At 34.0% G+C, this 22,349-nt stretch overlaps 1 long non-coding RNA gene across 2 annotated transcripts in view; it reads right to left on the bottom strand.

The window, feature by feature from the left end:
• LOC118199813 (uncharacterized) overlaps positions 1–22,349 on the bottom strand; it is a 93,670-nt gene that overhangs the window by 30,559 nt on the left and 40,762 nt on the right. For both annotated transcript variants that reach the window (XR_015041497.1, XR_015041498.1), the window contains exons 2-3: positions 15,529–15,738; positions 9,085–9,126 (exon numbers count right to left, since the gene is read on the bottom strand). This is a non-coding gene — a long non-coding RNA (uncharacterized LOC118199813). The remainder of the gene's footprint in view (positions 1–9,084; positions 9,127–15,528; positions 15,739–22,349) is intronic.

Below are 22,349 nucleotides of genomic sequence, written 5' to 3'. Positions count from 1 at the left end.
AGTCCAAGAAGTAAGCTGTTATTTTCAGGTCTTTACAGGCATGGTATTAGCGTTTCTTCTTACGTGTAAAACACGACTGTATTCAAGCTTGATTTCTAACAATTGAATGAATAATTTTCAGTCTTGGTTATTTTGTTGCTATATGTCAAGTAATGAATCAATACCATTGCAGTATACAAAATCATTCATTTCCTTATAAACCTGTCCTGTACCATTATCTAAAAGATTTAATTTCTTTAATCTTGAAGCCAATCCTCATCTTGATTTTTTTTATAAATTAAGGTCACGAACAAAACCATTTAAACCAGATTGAAAGTTGAGGCTGAAAAAGATAATTAAAACGATTTTTATCATGCATCAAAATCGTCGATGGGTTGTTCTGTTACGAGAATCTGGAATTCAAAAGAAAGATTCTGATTTCAGTATCACAACTACAAATTGCAAAATACCACTGCTTGTCTTCTGTGACTATGGGTTTCTGTAACAAACCCATAACTGATTAGTAAGATATGATGATTATTTAGCATATTTTGTTACTCAATTAAAACTGAACTAATGATGTCGGTATTTTATTAATAAAGATTGAAATCATCAACAAAATGATTGAACAAAAAGATTGAAACAACAAAAAGCAAAATATTGCAACAAAAAGATTGAAATCATCGAAGGCGCAAAATTAATTTTTTAGAGATTCTAATTTGTTTTCCTTATTAACACTGTTGCATTAATAAGTAAACAAACAATTATATTTTGAACTAGTTATACTTATAAAAAATCAGGTTTATACACGCATGCTATAATTCGAAATCAAATTAAGCATACTTATAGTAGCATAAAATTTAATTAAACAATTACAAGTAATTATGTGCATAATTTAATGCGGAATTAATCGCTGCAGTTATGATAATTTATTTCGATCGAGGATAAAATTGGAACTATAGTTACTTAGATGTAGAGCTGTAAGTTTGTTTTGGCATTTTGCTTTCAATGGCACCATTTTTAAAGAAACGTTCACAATTATAAATCATTAACTAATACGAATACATATTTTGCTTGCATTTTTTCAAGCAGGCAACTAGGTTTATCGATTAAATTACAAAATATGTCATCACTATAATAGAATTTCAAAGTTACATCATTTCACAAGTTTGTTATTTCTAATTCTAGGCTTTCGTTAAGTTGTTGCTTTTTTAAGATTAAAATATTCAGAAATGATACATCACACTCATTACTTTCAGAATTATTCAACAAATTTATGAAAATTTTACGACACTCTCTAATGGCACAATATCAACAAGTACGAACAAAAATGTTCCTTTAATAATATATATGCAAATGTTTTGCTTGATTATAGCAGTAAACATTTCAATTTTCTGACTATGGATAATGAGTTCTGTATAAGAAAAATGGGATAATGAATTTTTCATCAAATCACATATCAACAGAATTATTTCAGATTTGAACGCATTTCACACACTAATCATATTAGCGATAAAACAATTTTCTTCTGCTATTTTAAATTTGATTCTTTAAACTTTCCCATTGTATCAACTAAACTAAAATCTAAAACTCCTAGCTTGATTAATAAATTTTTGTTTTCTATCTGCTCATAAAATTTGACTGATGCTAGAATAAAATGCTTTAATTCCTATAAAAGATTAACAAATTGCTTTAGGATTATACCTTTGTTAAGCTGTTGTACTTCATAATGAAAAGTTTATTCAGCCATTGTACTTGTTGAAAGCCTTAATGTTCCAAAGGTAATTTTCAATGATCTGCATTATAGTGCATTTGACTTTTTTGCAATATTGTTAATATTGCTAACAATGAAACTACATTATCAAAAATGATTGTTTTCGTACGTAAATGCTTTTTTTTAATGTATTGGAAGTAATAACGTTAGGGCGTATGGAATCCTGACTGAAGAAGGCGATAAATCAAAATCTTTTACTAGTCGTTACTCGTTCGATGCTTCATAAGTAAACTTAACTTTTGCAGTGATATATTTTTAATTAATAAAAAACTGTTACCAATAATAAAAGCATAAAATTTTACTCTTTACTGCCAATGAAAATCAAAATTATTATATTTATGCCTCGAAACTAATAATAGGAATATTCTTATAACACTGATAGGACAGTGACAAGCAATCAGTGATAAGTATTCTTATACCAATGATATTCTTGCAATAGATTATGTGTGCGGCAGGAATGCTTTTAAAATACTGATGGTAGAAGTTTTCTTGAGATGACTGGTGCTACGGGAAGAAAGGTCGGGTTGGCTTTATGACCCGCCCTCAGTAGTGCTTGCCATCATAAATTTAGCAGAAGTTTAGTGGAAGTTAGTGAGATAGGATAATAGCTGTGCAATAAATAATGGAATTCTGGTGTTTCTAATTTTTTATATCCTGCTTCATTTACAGCGTAGATTGCGAATTTATTCACGAGGTCCCTGCAGTGAATGAGCATATATAAACTCCCCGTCTTATTTACAGGATGTTCGTTCATTAACCCATTAATGGCCGCACTACCTTTCATTTGCTGATAAATAATTTTTTGATGTATTATAATCTAATGCAAAATGAAAAAAATATATTTATTTTTATTGAAGGTATAAAATGTTGATAAAACGCCATGTCAGTCAAAAGCGATTACATGTGCGATAAATAGAAGTCTTTGAAACATTTGCTGTATAAAAACATATCATATTTATTACATAGTCTTATTGTTTGACTACCGCGGTATTTGCATCATTTAATTTTGTTTAGGACGCGAGCAATGAAAGTGTCGGCGCTGTTTTGTCGCAAGAAATAGACGGGCAAGAATGTGTAGTAGCTTACTGGAGCAAGTGCCTGTCTAAGCCGGAGAAGAATTACTGTGTCACCAGGAAAGAGTTGCTCGCCATAGTCAAAGCCGTAGAGCATTTCCATCATTATCTATACGGCAGAAAATTTCTGCTCCGCACTGATCATGCATCATTGACCTGGCTTTTAAATTTCAAGAATCCTGAGGGTCAAATAGCCAGGTGGATACAGACACTTCAGGAATATGGCATCACTATCCGTCATCGTAAGGGGTCATTACACGGAAGCGCCGACGCCCTGTATAGAAGACCTTGCCCAGAAAGCTGCCGATATTGTTCCAGGGTCGAAGCGAAATTCAAGCTGCTGAGTCCGGTAGCACAACAAATTACGACATCAACATCGGCTGATCCGGACCTGTGGCAAGCTGCAACGTTACAACGTAGGCGCGCCTTTTGAACGTATCGCCTTTGATATCTTGGGCCACGAACTGCTGATCGCGACAAATACATACTCTTTGTCATTGATTGCTTCAACAAGTGGCCTGAAGCGTATCCTATACCTGATCAAGAGGCTGTCACAGTAGCTGAGTTGATGATACAGCACTAGATTTCCATGTTCGGAGTGCCTCTTCTGTTACATTCAGATCAGGGAAGGAATTTTACCTCGGCAGTAATCAAAGAACTACTCGGCATTGCAAGCTACTCGGCATTGAGAAAACTCAAACGACGCCATTACATACCCAGTCGGAGGGCATGGTGGAGAGGTTCAATCGAACCATCCTTAATAACCTCTCATTAGTGGTTTCCAGAAACCAACAGGATTGGGACAAGAAATTACCACTGATTTTACTGGCTTACCGCAGTGCTGTCCACGAGACTACCGGCTATTTACCAACACAGATGCTCTTCGGTCGTGACCTTCGTCTGCCTTCTGGTCTCTTGTTCGGTCGCCCTCCGGATGCTCTTTCATCGCCTGAATAATATATTCAAGAACTCCAGGCCCGGTTGGAAGTGATGCACAACTTTGCACGAGAGCGAGTAAACTTGGCGACGAAGAAGATGAAGACCCGATATGACACAAGAGGTACTGAACATCAATTCCACGAAGGAGACAAGGTTTGGTTGCGGAATTCGACTCGACGGAAAGGACTCTGTCCCAAATTACAGGGATAGTCCGTACACAGTCCTAAACAGACTGAATGACGTCGTGGTTCGGATCCGTAAGTCTTCGAACTCTAAACCTAAAGTCGTCCATTACGACAGGTTAGTTCATTACTATGGCCATAGTACGTAGTGTAAATAATTGTAAATAGTGTAAGACCATAGTACGTAGTGTAAATAATTGTAAATAGTGTAAGACCATGGTCCTTTTTGTTTCTAAATGTGTATTTGATTTGATTTGTATTTAGTATTTGATATGACTGATTGCATTTATTGTTCATTTTTTTCGTTATTGTAATGCTATGCTTATTATTGCATTTATGCCTTTAATTGCAAGTTTGGCTTCCTGTCTAGGGATTGTACTGCCCGGGACGTACAGTCCTTGGGAAGGGGGCAGTGTTACGGATTTGGTATTTAATTAGTTAATGTTTGTAGAATTATAAATAAAATTATTTTATTTCCCGGGCAATGCAGCGCGTGATGAATGTTAAAGGAAAGCTAAGCCGGGAAATTAAAAATACAAGAGCACATGCATTTAACATTTAATAAATAAATATCTCTTTTTGATTTCCAGAAAGTCCCAGAAAATTCGCGCGCGTGCTATTTATAATCATATAAAAAGGAGGAAAACCTCTCAATTCAGTAGTCAGTCAGTTAGTTTGTCGTTGTTTTAAGAGTTTGTTTAGAAAACTGCTCTTGTTGAATGTAGCAAATTCGCGGATTAGCTTTCTTTAGCTGTTTTGAATTAAGTTCTCTTGAACGTTTGAGTAGTTAAAAGATAACTACTGTGAGATATTGTAATACTGCACGAATATCGGAGAAAACGTAAGCATTTTTGTTGTTATAATAATAAATTTTGTTCATTTTTCATCGGACTTGTGCATTCATTTCATAACGAACCCGTACGCACGCAACAATATATTTGATCTTTTAGAAGTTATTATATTCATCGTTTTGTAGCTCGTCCTAATGTACTCACTATCATTTATGAATTTTCGGAAACATATCCGGTTAATTCACTGAAAATTTAGCACATTATATCGATAACATGTTGATACCTTTAGAACTGAGCTTTGAAATGATTTCCTACTTGGTATCCACTTTGAAAAGGTAAGTGACATAATTATTCTAGCTGTCATCTTAAAAATTATGGTCTTTCAAAACTAAATTATACATTCCACTAAATTTGAACAAATTCCAGCGAAAAATATGATATAATAAATTGATTTTCATATTATGAATAAATCAGTGAAATCAATGGAAATAATTCAAAGAAATACTCGTATATATTCCTGCATGTCGAGGATTAAAAGTTATTATTACTTTTTATACTCATTTAATTATTAGTAATTACAAATGATGAACAATCTCATTTCTTAGTATGAACTATTAAGCTATGTTTCATACATTACCATTAAATAAGATTAGCTCAGACAAAGATAAAATATTCTAGAATATTTTATAAGAAGAGTAAGTACCAGATTTCCAATTTTCTTTCTTTACATCGTAATTTATATCTGACATAATTAGGGACATGGATATGCATCTTCATTCGTCTCTTTTATTAAATCATTAAACTTTTATAAATCATGCAAATTATTAGAAATTTGAATAACGTAATAAAATAAACCTTATGACTTTTCTACGGTACACCGTTAATTATCGACAGAGAATTTTATCTACGAGATTAAAATCATTTAGCTCATTGTTTGAAGTGAGTGCGCTTATTTAAGTATACGGGTGTAAATGTATCTACATGATGAAAATTTACATTTTAACAAAGATCTTTAATTACATATTAATATAACTTACCATAGCATAACGCAAAATAAAGAGACTCTGATTGAACTGTAGAGACATTAGGTATTTTTGGCAGCAGGCAAGATGAAAAATTAGCAACGCCTTCGCCGGAAATCGAACCACAGACCTCTGGAATACCGGCTCAGCGTGCAGAACACTAAATCACGAAGGCACGCTAGAAACGTGGGAGAAATACCTTATATACTCCCCTTTTTAAAGAGCGACTAGAGTTTTTTAACCCAATCGCCAAATCCTGGGTGTGGAGAAACCTCATCCAACACCCTTTTAGTTAGGGCGCCACTGTAGAGACATTAGGTAATTTTTTGGAAGCAATAGAGATGAAAAAGTAGGAACGCCTTCGCCGGGAATCGAACTACGCAATTCTGAAATACCTGCTTAGTGTGCTGACCACTACTCTACGAAGGCTCGCTAGGAAAGTGGGAGAAATATCTTATAGAACTTATGAGTTATTCACTGTATATGAAATGATTCGTAATTTATTTGAGTAACTATCACTATTATCCGGTAAGAACTTTTTTATTTTTAATTATGTCACATTTTCTATTATACAGGAAACCTAAAACGTTTTAGCCCAAAGGGGTGGTAGACCAGAAGCGCTCTTAGTTTCGAAACGCTCTTAGTTTCGAAACGCTCTTAGTTTCGAAACGCTCTTAGTTTCGAAACGCCATATTGCGTTGCTTCATTATAAATGTCCGTTTCACTTTTTGAATTGTTGAAACCAAATATTATCGCCCTGTATTATATTTAAAGGTATTAAATTATGAAAAATCTACATGAGTGTATGTATGTTTCTCGTATTGTAAAAAAACGACGGTACGTAGAGCCATCAATTTTTAAATAATGCAATCCTCCATCGAACATGGGCACCTGGACGCCCGAAATTCGAATCCGTTTTATTATCTATTTCATAGTTTGTAAAATTTTAACGAATTTTTGATTAACAAATTCAACGATTTCAAAGCGAGCAATGGCAACACTGTGTGGAAAATAGCATTGTTATCGCGGGATATTGTCTATCGGAAATTCTAAATGTATGTTGCTTTTAAGCAATTTTGTGATACTGTTGTTGAATTTTTTGTGTGTCGAAGGTGCTACCTGTCTTCTCGTTCGCGAGACTGCAGTTGACACAATTGATGGTAACTGAGTCACACTTTTGTATCAGGTGACCTTTACCACACTTGGAGCAGGCTGTATCCGACTTGCAGTAACGTCTAAAGTGCCCAAATTCTTGGCAGTTGTAACAACGATTCACTTGGAGACATTCTTTAAAATTTCAGGCGCAAAGTCCAATGTAGATTCTTTTCTTTTATAATAACTCTTCGGCCTGTTTCCTTGCACAACCCACTAGCCAATAACAGGGTTTATCCTCTTTTGGGTAGGAACGAATAGGGAATATAAACTCTTTCGTGTTACTTGGGAACAAGTCGGAGAAAGCCTCTGTGATATCTGTAGTTGTACTGTCCTGTGGCACTCCAAAGACTATTATGGTACGCCTAGGTGGTCTGGGCACTATTACACTTAATGAGTTATCTAATTCCGGAATTTCACTGATAGCGGTCCTGAGTTTGTCCAAGTCTGTCTTCTCATTACACCTGATGAGTAGTTCCTGCGAGCGCGTAGGCCTTACTTGGACGACGTTAATCCCGACTTTCTTAGGCTTAATACTATTTACTAGCTGCTTCTGAACTCTTTCAGTAGTGCGACTCGTGTCTTTACTTTTAACAAGGAGTACGTGGTCAGAAAGCTTTGTGGCTGGAGAAATTTGTTTTAGTCTTCTGAGTCTATTAACCACAACGGTAAAGCCATCGTTTGCTGCTGCTTCTTCCCGCTGCTGCCTGTCCTCTGCTTGCTTTGCTGGTGAAGTTGCTGCTACTTCCACGGTTGCTGCTACCGATGCTAAGGACTGTCGTTGCAAATTTAAATGTCTTGTTAGTTCCAGAATTTGCCCCTATTGGTTAGCTATGAGGATGTCTTGCTGTGAGGCTAAATTCACAATCTCAGGAATAAAATCCTCTAATTTCTCGTGATTCGCAATCTTAAGCCTCGATCTGATCCTGCAGACTGCAAAGTGCTCCCTAATATCCTCCGTAATTGCGTTAATTTTCTCCAATCTTGAGGACATAGACGATGGATTGTCGGGAGTAATCAAGGTAGTAATATCTTTGCCTGAAGTAGAAGAGGTATTGAGTGTCCCCTTTAAAAATGGGAAAATAGCACTGCTTAGTACACAGTTGTAGCAAAAACGATACTCCCTAATCAAAGAAATCTGAAGCTGAATGTATTAAGTACTGTGGCCAAATATGGCTTCAGGTAAATACTGGTACTACTAATATGGAGAGCTGTGGTGAGAGCCGACAGCAGCATTTATAGGAACAAAACCACTATTATTTTGTTCCTATAATTGCTTGTAGCTTATTACTACAGTAAGTTAAATGCTGAGAAACTAACAACAGTAAGTGATATGCGTATATACATACATATATCATATAAAGGGGGTAAAAATAAATTAATACACAAAAAACTATGAAACTAGGTATCAAAATATTTAACAAAGCGTGCTTAAATGTGCTTGTGTTGCGAAATTATCACGAGACCAGCGAAAATAACAGATAACAGAGCACTGTTATCTGAATTGCACATAATACACATAATTTAACTTACTTTACATATACACAGAATACACTCAAGTGATATAAGAAACAAAAGTAAATAGATACACAATAATGAATGATGATTACACTACTTATATGTTGGTACTAACTATCATAAATTAAATTGAAAAAGAAAATTGTGCAATATTAGATTGCAACAGCAAAATACTATGCACTATGCTTTAAAAAAATTAGAGATCGTAAAAACAAGAATTGCAAAAATTAAAAGAAGGGAAATAATAATAATAAATAAATAAACAGTTCAAAAATTAGCAGTGAATGTGCTACAGGAAAAGTGCTTATTGTTGAGAAAGAACTGTATTCAGAAAATGGTAATGACGTGCGACATTAAAAAAGTTCTAAGTTCTGTAAATAAACAGTAGCACGTGGGAAGATGTACTAGCGCAATCCCAAAGTAGACATTACTCTGAGATGATCTTTCAAGGTTAGGTTGTTATTGTTGCGGGGGGGGGGTTGATCCAAGTAGACATTCTGCGCCGTTTCTTCCTCAAGGAACGAAGAAGGGAGTCGGCAGGGAGAAAAATTAAATGCAGACGCGTAAAAACATAGAAATCAGTTAATAAAATTAGAACTATTGTAGCAAAAAATCTAAGATGCACATCAAAATGTAGATAATATAGTGACCTACCTTTTTACTGTTAAAACGCTGACACTCCCAGTAGAAGAAGAGCTATTAAAAAAAAAATTAAACCATGAAAATGGCACTTGTAGAGATACTTTATAAAAACATATAAAAAGCACGGTAAGCCTTGTACCGGAAGCAAGCGGAAAGTACCAGCTTACTGTTGGTATGTAGATTGAAGTTGGATGGCTAAAAGGTGCCGAGAAATCCTATAAATTCGCGTCTGAGCGGCACTTTACTGAGCTGATCACTTCTCACAAAGACAATAGAGATAACATTATATTAAACCATATCTCTGGAACTATTCGGAGTAGCCACGGGTAGTTGACACCAAATTGAAGCTCTCGACGAGATCTTTTCGTTGATATAAAAATTATGCACGTTTTACTTTAATACAGCGTTTTTACCGAGTAAAACGTGGAGCTCACTTCTGCATGCACGCGCGGCTTAATTTTGTCACTGGAGACATTCTACTATTTTTACTGAAGATGTTTTGAGATTTTATGTAGTTTGCTTTACCGCGAAGTGAGAACTGAATTAATTGAAATGAGAAATGTATATCTCTAATGAAATTCGAGAAAATAAGTTCAAAGAAATGCAGCCAAAAATGTGTACAATTTTTAACAGATCGTACAAAAAGTCATGTGGTGTCGAAATCCGATTTTTTAATTTTAATACTCAGCAATGGTTTTGATCAGTGGCTTTGCAACATAAATAAGCTGCGCCACTAGGAAAATCTAGAATATGACGCTAAGCATTTTATTCATTAACCACTGTATTATTGTCTATTTTGCATTACTAGTAAATTTTGATGTTTCTAGCATACTAAAATTTTGATATTTCTTGCATTTTTTTAATTTATTATAAACATATTGCTCCGTAGATATATAATGAACATTAACAATAACCTTCGTATAAATATCTTTATTTAGGAAAATTTAGGATTTAATTAATAAAAATATATTTCAAGGAAAGAACAAAAACATAGAATTTTAATATTTTTACGAAAATGGGATTAGTTGTGCTCTTGCACGTAATAATGTAGCGCTTTTATCAATATATTTCTATATCAGTATGTTGTAATTGCAATTATAAAAAATATGATGTGTACACCACAGGACTTTCTTGCACGGAATATTAAATTATACCTATTTTTTCTTGCATTTCATTTAAACGCATTGGATTGAATTAAATCTACTTCATCGATAGCGCATAAACCACAATAGTATAAATGCACTCAATAAAATTATCTATATTTGTTTACGTCATCTCATCACACAGTGATACTCTGGTGCTAACTTAACTTAATAGCGTTACATTTCATTCATATTATAAATCAGAATGCATATAAATTTATATCATTTGAAGAATTATCTAATCGTTCCCACATGTTCTATTCAAATACTATAATATATCTAAAACAATGTATAAAAGAAATTAAGAAAACAAAACAAAAAGAAACAGTTTTTTACAGACGATTCAGTATTTTTCATTCAATTAATTCAGTTCTCACTTCCCGACAGGGCAAAAATACATAAAAACTCAAAATACCTCTGTTAAAAATCACGAAGTAAATCTTAAACGTTTATTTCCTCGAATAAATTCCAGAGTGGATAAACATGATTTAATTCGCAATAATAAAAGAAGGCGTTATCTTTGTTGTTGCGAAGCTTAGTTTTTCTAGATTGGCAACAAATCCGCTATTTTTCCAGGTTTGAAATGTAAACAAACATGTCCGCCATCGCAAAATTCATTAACCTTAGCTGCACTTAAACAACTTTTAAATTGCTGATAACTCCAAAAATATTGCATGTAGATTTCCTGGGGCATAAAAACCTTAATCGGAAGATAAGAACAACATAATTCAATCATTCTCAAAGCAAAAAATGCACGACTTACAAACATATAAGTGTAAAGAAACTGAGATCATTGAGCTGGTTAACAAAGTGGATATACAGGGGTTGGACAAAAATATGGAAACACCTTTAAAAAAACATGTTTCTTTGCTTAATATGGTGTAGGAAACCCGTTGGCATCCAAAACAGCTTGCAGTCTTCTCGAAATAGATAAATACAGTTCCTGTGTGTTTGCCAAGAGAATATTATACCATTCTTCCTGCAAAACGGTGGCAAGTTCAGATAACGATGTTGGCGGTGGACAACGAGAACGCACTTTCCATTCCAATGTAGACCACAAAGGTTCGATAATATTCAGGTCTGGTTACTGTGGTGGCCAGGGAAGATGGGACAACTCATCCTCGTGCTCAGAAAACCATTCCTGGACAATGTGAGCTCTCTGAACAGGGGCTTTGTCGGCTTGAAAGACACCATCACCATCGGGGAACAAAGTTTGTACCATGGGGTGAACTTGATCGGCCGAAATGTTCACATAAGTCTTGGCAGTCATGTGCCCTGACACAGTTATAATGGGGCTAGCAGAGAACCACGATATGGCTGCCCAAACCATAACAGAGCCCCCGCCATGTTTCACTCTTGGCAACAAGCAGTCTGTATTATAGGCATGAGATGGCCTTCTCCAGCCGTAAACTCGGCCAGAAGTGGGAAACAATGTGAAAGAAGACTCGTCACTGATCTATAGTCCAAGCTTTATGACTTAAACACCACCTTTTTCTGTTACGGGCATTAGCATCACTGATGAGTGGCTTCTCAATTGCAGCACGGCCAGCAATTCCCTGTTTATTAAGCTCCCTTCTAATTGTTTTGGTACTCACAGGGTTCGGTAACACAACATTCATTTCAGCAGTAACTTTTGCAGCTGTGGTCTTCTTATTTTTCGTCACAATTGCCCTTAATGATTGTCTGTCACGATCACTCAGGACACACTTTCGTCCGCGCTGTGATTTAGCAGATGATGTTTTTCCGCTTTTCAAATATGCGGAATAAATCTTCGATACAGCACCTCTTGAAACACTAAACACTTCGGCTACCTTGCTTACGGAAGCACCTACCATACGTGCTCCAACAATTTGCCCACGTTCGAAGTCTGTTAACTCTGACATAATGCAATGACAACCTCACATAACAGTACTCCGACAACAACTGAACTGTTTACCACATTTACGAAGTCGTATGGGTGGCGTCAGTAGTCAAAAATGCCAGCGCCACCTACATATTTCATTAAAATCAATCTTTCTTTTCAAACATGCATTTCACAAGGTGTTTCCATATTTTTGTCCATCCACTGTATATATATATATTACATATATTTATATACGTTTCGTGCGGCCGATTGCAATCAAAATATGAGGTGAACATCTACATGTTAGGCTACTCGTTTTTGAGTTATGTTAGATACGTACATACGTAGTACGTACGTACAGACGCGACGAAAAATTCTCTTCAGAATTCATTTTAAATCAGTTGTATAGCTTTTTTGGGGGAAAGAAGTCTTTTATTTTGTCCTTACGTACAGATGTCACGCAAACACATCATTAAATTGCATTCGATAGCGGTCAAAATGGATATGTTCGTTGAAATATGATGGCTGAAAATTTTCGCGATTACAATACTTCCTTTTTACTTCATACAAGGAAGTAAAAACATATTTTCTTAAGGGTCATATCGGTGCAGGTTATGTTTTGATGAAGGTTTTAATTTGGCATTACTTTTTTATACTTTTTATCTTTTTTAATTACGTATTTAATTGTTTTTAATTTAAAAGAGACTCCAAAATAAACATTACTTTATTATTTTTTCTTATATTCCAAATTAATTTAGTGTTTCTTCCTATAATGTAGCAGTGCATACTCTCAAAAGCGTCATTACGCCAGCATGCTTTCATGTAACGTTCAATATCGCCCTGAAATAACATCTCAACGCGTTGTCTCTTCATACGCAGTCCGTTACAAAATCTGTTTATTTATTCCCCCCCCCCTCTACATTTTTTCATGCATTTTCAAATCATCCTGTATAAATACTGTATAATTTGAAACAGCTTAAATTAACCAAGATTTTGGCTTCAGAATTTAAAATAAGAGTCTTGAAGCATCTTATTTATCTTGGTAGTCACTTTCTAATCGACTAAATAGGAGCGTTGAAACAAAATGCTTGTGAGATGAATGATGCATTGATCCAGGGAGATAATTATCATTTAAACAAATAAAATATATTAAACTCGGATGGCAAGAGAATGAATAATGTACTTCTACGTTTATTTAAATGAAAAGGATCTCAGTTGATGAAGTTTACGAAGTGATTCTTTCTGAATTAATATAAAACGAAGCGTGATATATAAGACTTTTGGCGAAACATTTCTGTGGAGACTAAAAATCCTAAATATTAATTGATTGAAGCCTTTATCTGACGTAAGCCATAGTGGTATCCATACCCTAGCATCTTATAACATAAGACTAAAAGAAACAAAAACATCAAACAGATCAGGTCTGGTGTGTGTGGAATCACACACCAGACAAGGATAAATATTGGAAAACCCTAAGCATACTTGAAAAGCATTATTTGAGTAGCTGAATTGTAAACCCTGGCAGATTTCTATAGTCTTAAGTCCAAGACCTCAGACTTCTGTTTTATATATCTAATAGATTTTCATCGATTGTAACCTAGGAATTTTCTATGCGTTCTTCTACGTAACGTTTTGGCTAATTGTCCCTCTACAGGCGTGAGAGACAGGAAAATTAAAATTTTCTTAAAATTTCTGTCTTGAATTGAAAGCTGCTCTTCGAGAAGATTTTGGCCAATTTTTAATGCTATGGACTACTTGAGAAGCAATTCTATAATGCTAATACCTGCCTTATACTAATATCTCAAGGAGAAATTCCAATTTTCAGTAGAATGTCACTAATTGCAGTTCACAATTAAAATACTGTATTTTATCTATTATTCGTTTTTATAAGTCTTTATCACGTCGATTGACAGCATGTAGATAACAGTTTGTAGTTTAGACTTTTAAAGACATCAAAATACTGTGGCAAAAACCTTTTAAATACATCTCAATAATTTTAATTAAAAATCCTATATAAATAAGAAAGAACAGAGAAGGATATTTGAACAAAATCAATACAAAAACGAAATTGTTAAACATGAAGTCTATCTTTAAATGCAGCCACTTCTTTCGAAAATGTACAAAACGTTTCGAGTAATGTGATTACTAGATCCTAGTTTAATCTCTTGCCACATACACTAACCGCTGCACTTTGCTTTAATGTTTCTCACACGTGCTCTTGGAATTGATAACGATGGAGGAAAAAACTCATCTATCTTTATCGATGCAGTAAGTCCCTTCTAAACGATCAGGAAGAAATGGAGCAGACTAACAAATACCTCATTATGACGGGTGAATGTGCATTTTCGCTCAATTCGTGCTCGTTCGGACCGTTACATAATCAGATCACACGATTAAATGGCTCAAAATTGGCCATCCCTCCTAACAAACGAACAGACTTAAGAGAGCTCAAGTCGTTTTTGTGTCTTTCGACCGTGATCTTTGTTTTGCTGCTCTTTAACTAATCTCAGGATCCTCAAAGCAAATGATCCAAGGTTATTAGTATTACGGAATCGTTTAAGATGATATCCGGTACCCAAAGGAAGATCGAAATGTTGGTATCCTATTCAATGTTATCTTCTTCAGAGATTATTTCCAAACAGGAAAATGACCGGATTAAGGTTTCATGATAATTGCCGAAATTGTGTTTAAATCTTTTGAAGTATGAAAATTTGACTCATGATTGGTCATTTAGGATTTAACAATGGCTTAATAGAAGGAAATAAATATAAATTTGTTATTATTTGTCTAGAAAATTCTAGTTCCTTAAATTCATGGATTTAAACAATGACTTCTGTAAATGGTGTGTTTAACTTTTTTTAATGTACTATTATTAAGCAGTTTAAAACTATCGCTCAGTTATGCAATGGCTGATGCATGGAATACATGCAAAGAGCATCCACAAATATTGAGAACTGAAAATGGTTCTACCACTCTAATGCAAATACCAACTAACAATTAGTTTTATAGTGTCAAAGGTAATTATTTTTATACAACAAATGATTAATAAGAAATTTAAACGTGCTTCTTTTTAAAAGTATCTGTTTACGGAAGTGGACTGCATGGAAAAATGTTTTGCTCAACCTTATGCATTCGAAAATTTCTGCTTTTGGTTCACTGTTGAGTCACTATTCTTGTTTTTGTAATGTGAACCGAATTTAGAGTTTTGCCGATTGACTTTTTTCACTGTTAATAATCCTTCCATATGAAAAGGGGTTCCGATTTATAAATTTGTATCTGATTAAGGAGTTAGAAGAGGAAAGTGTGGTTTTGAATACAATCATTCTACTTTTATGAAACAGAATTTTAATACAATATGTCGATATATTTCATTTTTTATACAGCTGTGGAGAAGAAGCGAGTTTAAAGTCGAAAGAGAGAAATGTGTTTCTACAGGAGCAACTGAGAAACTTTAAAAATGAAAGAACTTACGGCAGCTATCACTTCCTAGGATAAGACAGCGAGCCAAATGCTGCTATAACAATATTGAACCTGCTAGAGTTGAGGCAAAATCTGCGAATGTCCAGGCAAAAATAAAGGAGCTAAATGATCGTCCACGTACAGGATCGGAAAAATATGAAGTATGTCCGACTTCGCAAACGTACTTCATTAGCAACCTTGCTGCTTCTGTGGGAGAGCCATCTGCAATGATTCAGAGAACAAAAAAGGAGCATGCATTGAAGTGTGTTTTAATTACTATAAAATTGAAAAATAAGAACACGTAAAAAAAGGTAGTGCTTCGATCTTAAAACACGCTGCAGGATTTCATGAATTGTGCTCCATTAATACGAGCCACGACGCAATAAATAATTTAAAAAATGAAATACCACGTAATGAATACAAAATAAAAGGTAAATAAATACTTATTATATTCATTTAGTTGTATCGCACTTAATAAATTATATTTAATGACAAGCGGGGAAAAAATTTGGTTTCTAAAATGGAACAAGTATTTCGGTACAATTAAAATACGCCAAAAGGCACGATTTTTTGGATACGAAGGAAGTATAAAAAATTCTTAAAGAATGTAATTTTCGTTATTTACATTTTCCTAGCGTTTATACATTTTAGATGTCTTCCTGAAAACGCAAATTATTAAGCGCAATCAAATCCATTAAAGCGAATGTCTAAGTGTAGTACCCTCAGTATTATTGTGGTCTCCAATACTTCTGAGATCTTCAAACTTTAAACAGAAAAACAAAACATGTAGAAAGAATATAAATTTCAATCTCTCTGTATAATGTGTGTATTTTTGTACATAATCAAGCAATTTTACTTATTAAACTAAAGCAACAAACTTATTTTAAAGTGGAAGATCTTCTTTTTTACGGCATGAGACTACTGGCCTCGCATAAGAACTACTTGTTGGAATTGTAATTTTGTACTTTAACATGTTTTGAATGTGTTGTTCTGAGATCTGTTCTTTAAATCTCTCATTAGCGGTAAGGCTTGGTTTTTAGAAAGGCGGCATTGCCTGTGTCGACTTCACGAGGAATGACCTGGTTGAATCTAAACTTGACGAACTAATATGATCTAAGATGATCTAAGATGACGAACGTGATCTAAGATGACGAACTGTAGCATAAAATAATTTATTAAACTTTCTTACTAACGCTTGTAACTTTCCCCCCTCATCTTCCGACAGGTGGTTCAATTCGCCTTTATATGCTGACCTCGATCCAACTTCTATAGTATCCATCTGCACCAATGCATTTTAAAAAACCTTGCGACAGGTAACCGCACTGAACCCCAGTGTCCAATAAACAATCGTTGGTATGTTATTTAATAAAATTCGAATTTTAGGCAAAGCCGAATTTTGCCCTATCGTGGTATTTAATTTAAGCACAGTGAGATTTGCTTCAATGGATGTGACCGGACCCTCTTCTCGGGCATGCCTAATTAGTTTAAATTCCTTTGTTTTTTCTGCTGCTTATTCTGACGATCGCCAAATATTTTTTCCTTCTGTTCCGCATTTTTGCCGTCGTATATGACTGCTGATAAGGATACTGCTTATTTCTGTGGTTTTTGCTTTACAAAAATCTCGAGTACTGGCTAGACGAACTGTAGCCGAAATTTGCCGTAAGCGTTTTCTCCGAAACTCGCCGGCTTTCGAATTTCACGGCGAGATTAAATAAGATTTCGAACTTGATTGGGTTTCTAACTTCCATAAAGTCCTGTATCGGAGGAAGCAGACGCGGTAAGATTACTTCTGTAATTCTGATGTCTGGTCTCTTTCCGTACAATAAATTAAATACCTAATGTTTGTAGAATGAAGTCCATCAATTTTTCCACCTTCGTCTAGTATTTACTCAAAAGCTCCGCTTCCAGCTTGGCGCGGGCTTTCATTACTGGGAACGCTTTTCCCAGACCATTTTTAAGTTTCCCATTTGTATCCTTCAGAACCTGGTTTCCATAGTAGGAAATTTCCAATTACCTTACATCAATCAGATGAGTGCTTGGCTTCTTAGGTTTGCAGTGGGGATGGTGACTTTCTGTAGTTCTGGAACAGGATGCAAAGTAAAATGAAGTTCCAGGTGCTACAAGGACATAACGGAACCTCTCTCGCCGAAGGAAGCAACCGATTTCATCGCTGCCCGCCAAATCCTTCCATTGCCCCAAGCTTTGCATTTTCCAAAGATGTTGGAAAGATGCGAGGGTTATTCTTATTCCTAAAAGTTTTCAGATTTCGAAGACGCATATCGATAACATTTGTTATATTAGTTTACTTCCATGTATAGGTAACTATCTTGAGAAACTATGTGTGAATAGACGTTAAAAATGATATATTTTCCATCAAGAAACACCAATTCTAATCAAATAACACAAATCACCAAGGTAAAAGATCATTACGAATCACGTTTCAAAACTGCAAAGTTTATTCACGTCCAACACACATTCAACTGGCAATGCCAGATCCAAGAACAAGAAGTATACAACATGAAAGATTTACGCCCTCCTTGGCGATTAAAATATATTTCCACATAAAATTTCTTACACACTGGGCCCGGCTGAACTGTAGTTCAGAACAATCAAGATTATCAGTGATACAAGAATCATTTTCAAGAATCATTATGCATTTCAATACAAATTCAAGTTTTTGTAATCAAAAAATGTCACATAAATATCAAGAACATGTAAAACTTATATATGTTTCAAGAATATCAAGTAAATTTCATCAAGAATTATTGTCGTAACATTTCTGTTTATTTCTGTTTAAGCATCAGGAATTTAAATCAAGAATTTATATAACTCAAGATAATATTAAACAAATGACATTTCAAAATCAAGATTATCATAATTCAACTAAAATACTAGAATTATTACAAGAAACCTGTCTTTTTTCCCCTTCAGATTAAATTTTCTTTATTTAAAATTAAATTAAATTTTAAATACACTTATACATTTCTACAACCTTAAAATTTTCTAATATATATATTTCTTTAAATAGCATTAAGATTACATTTTCAATAAGAAATATACTATCATACAATATTAATAGTCTTAGCATTCTAACTTAACTAGTAATTCTAAAGGTTTTTAAAGTGGATCTGCATAATCCAGTCCTATAACATCAAAAGGATTTGCTTTTTCAATTCTAGATGGAGGTAATGGTACTATGACTTGTCGCATCGGTCGGGAGTTATAACGCTGACACAGTACACAGTTTCTTATAACACGTTTCACATTTTGTCTGGATCTAATTATCCAGTATTTTTCACGGAGGAACATGAGAGTACTAGCTGTACCTGTATGAAGAACTCGTTCATATGCATCATGTACCAGAAGATCTGCAAAATGAGTTTTTGAAGCAATAATTATAGGATGCTTTACATGAAAACTTAAAGTTGATTTTTCTAGTCTTCCTCCTACTAACAAAACTCTTTCCTCACTTAGAAAAGGATTTAGTTCATAAATGTTTGAGTTTTTTTAAATCAACTGTCCAGACCTTAAACTATTAATTTCATCAGAAAAATGTTCATATTGAATTTCTTTTATCAAATATAATTCTGAGGCAAAGAGTTCTTCTGCTATCAAGAGTCCTGTTTTCTTGTCAGTTTTATTTTTCAGATTGTGAATAAATCTAAATATCCATGCAGTCACTCTGATAGCTCTAATTAATTTACTATACTTTTCAAGATTCAACAGAGGATTAGATTTTTCTGCAATAGACGGCAGTATTGTGGTATTATTTATACACCTTTTCTGCTCTAACTCAGCATCAGAAAACTCCGTTGTCGCAATAAGTAGGCCAAGCACTCACTGATTCAACTAACCAGTTTGGCCCAGCCTGCCATAATCATGAAGACAACAAATATTCAGCTGAACATCCTCGAGATAAAATGTCCGCTGGATTGGACTTCCCATTACAATGTCTCCAGTTATTTGGGCAAGTTAATGATTGTATTTCAGATACTCGATTTTTTGCAAACAATTTCCATCGTTCAGGAGCTCTATGAATCCAGTGAACCACTATCACACTGTCAGTCCACAGATAAATATTTTCTTCATGAATTGAAAATAACTCTTTTAAATTTTTAGCAAGTCTTGCCGATGTTAATGCTCCTAGCAACTCTAACCTTGGAAGCGTGAGTTTTTGTTTGATTGGTGCAATTCTAGATTTTACCATAATGAATGTACCTGCCCTTCTTCAACCGATGTAAAATATGCAACTGAACCATACGCTTTAATAGATGCATCACAAAATAAATGAAGTTCAATATCTTTATTTTTATTCAATTTGCCGGGGAAATATTCTCGAGAAATTTCAACTTTCTTTAACTTTTTAATTTCACTGCTCCACTCGGACCACAACTGCGTGCATTCAGTTGGAACTTCGTCAGCAAATTCTAAACCGAACTGCCAAAGGTTTTGCATTATCAATTTTGCATGTAATACAAATGGCGCCACGAAACCTACTGGATCGAAAATAGTAGCAGTCACCTTTAATATATTTCTTTTTGTGGTTTTTCTACAACTATTTGATGTTTCGCACAAGTTATCTATATGTTCAAGGAAATTACATCTTTACTCTTATACCAATTAATCCCTAATACTTTTAAAGAGCTATTTAGTTCATTTTCTGATTTAATTACTCCACAATCATCCCAAAGGATTTTGAGTTTCTCTGAATTTGTATTAAACTGACGCATATTCATTCCGGTATCTTTAAGCAAGCAATAGGCTTCAGTACTTAACTTAATAACCTGTTCCACAGAATCTGCACCATAGAAAACATCATCTATGTAGATCGAACAGTTCAACATCTCAAACATATCTGGATTTTCTAACTCTATTTTCTTTATATGCTTTTTTATAGTACACGCCAGAATGAAAGGGCTACATGACACACCGAAAGGAATCCGAATCATTCTATAATGTTTCAAATTGTAATTATAAAAATATAAAAACCTTATTACATCTCTATCAATTTCAGAGATTCCAATCTAGAGAAAGGCTTTTTCAATGTCTGCTGAGAACGCACGTTTGTATTGTATGAACCGCAATATCAAGTCCAAAACAGAAGGATTCAAATTTGGGCCAGGCATCAAGCAATTGTTCAGAGATACCCCATTTACACTTCAAAGATGCGTCAAACATGATACGTACTTTAGTTTTTGATACATGGTTTCTTAACACTGGAGAATGTGGCATGTAATACATTTTACTACTGCCACAACTTTCAATTTCGCACTTTTCAATTATTTCATTTTTTAACTGTTCGTTTATTATGCTATCATAATTCGTCCTAACCCATTCATCCCTTTTTAGTTTATTAACCAAAGATACTAGACGTCGTTTGGCATTTTCTAAATTATTACCAAAGTTTTCATGATGTAATTTCCATAACAAACGAGCTACATAAATCAGTTATCATAAAGATATACGATACAAAATATTTTGAACTTTCAAGCGCCAGTTTATTTGGCAACATTAAATTAACATTGAAGAAACATAAGTTTAATCAAATTAAATTTAAAACACTGAATTTTCTTTTATATTTAATTTGCCTGGTGCTTGTTAACAAGCTAAGCAATTCAAAATCAATAAACGCAATTCTTCATTTCTTTAATGAATTCCTCAAAATGACACTAATTCGATTTATCAAAAGCATTAAATATTATTTATACTAATTCGATTTATCAGCCTGCATTATTGTCGGCTGGCCGCGTCGGCGAGTAGTTATTTGAAAAGTGAAACAAACAGGAAAAATGACTCGACGTAAAAGAGGTTCGAAAATAACAGCCATTCTCGATTAAAAATATATGGCAACACTTAAAATCGTATTGGAAATTCTGAACACTTGCTGTTTCTAAACACTTTGTGATATTTTTGTTGAATTTTATGTAATGTAATTGCGAAGAAATTGATGCTTAATAATAAACTTAAAAGGCTAGTAAAAGGTTGTGTCATAAAGAGCGAGTTCAAAAGCAGACAGGTATCTGAGAGCATAAAATAATCTTAAGAACCTCTTTTGTGAGATGTTAACATCTAAATCTATTCAGATTTTTACTTTTAATATTTATTTTATTTTATATTACATTATGGTCTTTATTATTTGCTTATTTAATCCTTAATTTTTGCTGTTGTACATTAGAAAAATGGGACGATGCTCCAAACAGGAATAAACACAAGTCACCAGCAAGGAGAAACCGTTTTAATTATATTGATGCATCTTTAGCAAAAAGAAGTGGAAATACCTAAATTAGAAAATCCTATCAGCTCAAAACTTAATTGTGAATTGCAGCGTGCTTGTTTGCAATATTATAATTCGAGTTATTTTCAGGTTCCCCTATGTATATTTAAAAATAACAAACAGCAATGCCTATTGCATTTACCACAGCTGTACTGAAGACAAAATGAGGGAGGCATTTTCTTCAGGTAAAAAAATAATGCAAATATTTAATATAAAAAAGTAATGCACTAATTATTAATACATTTAATTCAAAATTATTAACGCATTATTAATTTAAAAGTAAAGTACTAATTATTATTGGGATAGAGGTCGCAAATTCCCTATTTGATTCCACTGATGTAAAGTAATTGCAAGGTTCCGAGTAGATCAAAACAAGTATTTAATAATGATAATTCTGATCTTCAAGATGACGCCGAAATGAAAAAAAAAACTATATGATAATTATTAGCAAGAAATAAAAATGGTATTTTATTACCTCTCGTATACACAACGTTTATCAAAATTTCGGATATTGAATGAAAAGGACATGGAATCTGACATGGAAGAATAAAAACCGATT

This window comes from Stegodyphus dumicola, chromosome 6 (assembly GCF_044657685.1).
Source record: "Stegodyphus dumicola isolate Sdum_Otavi_A_Nest chromosome 6, ASM4465768v1".
In the NCBI taxonomy this organism is placed as follows: Eukaryota; Metazoa; Arthropoda; class Arachnida; order Araneae; family Eresidae; genus Stegodyphus; species Stegodyphus dumicola.
The sequence above is the reverse complement of the archived record's forward strand: the minus strand, read 5'-3'. Positions and strand labels throughout refer to the sequence as shown.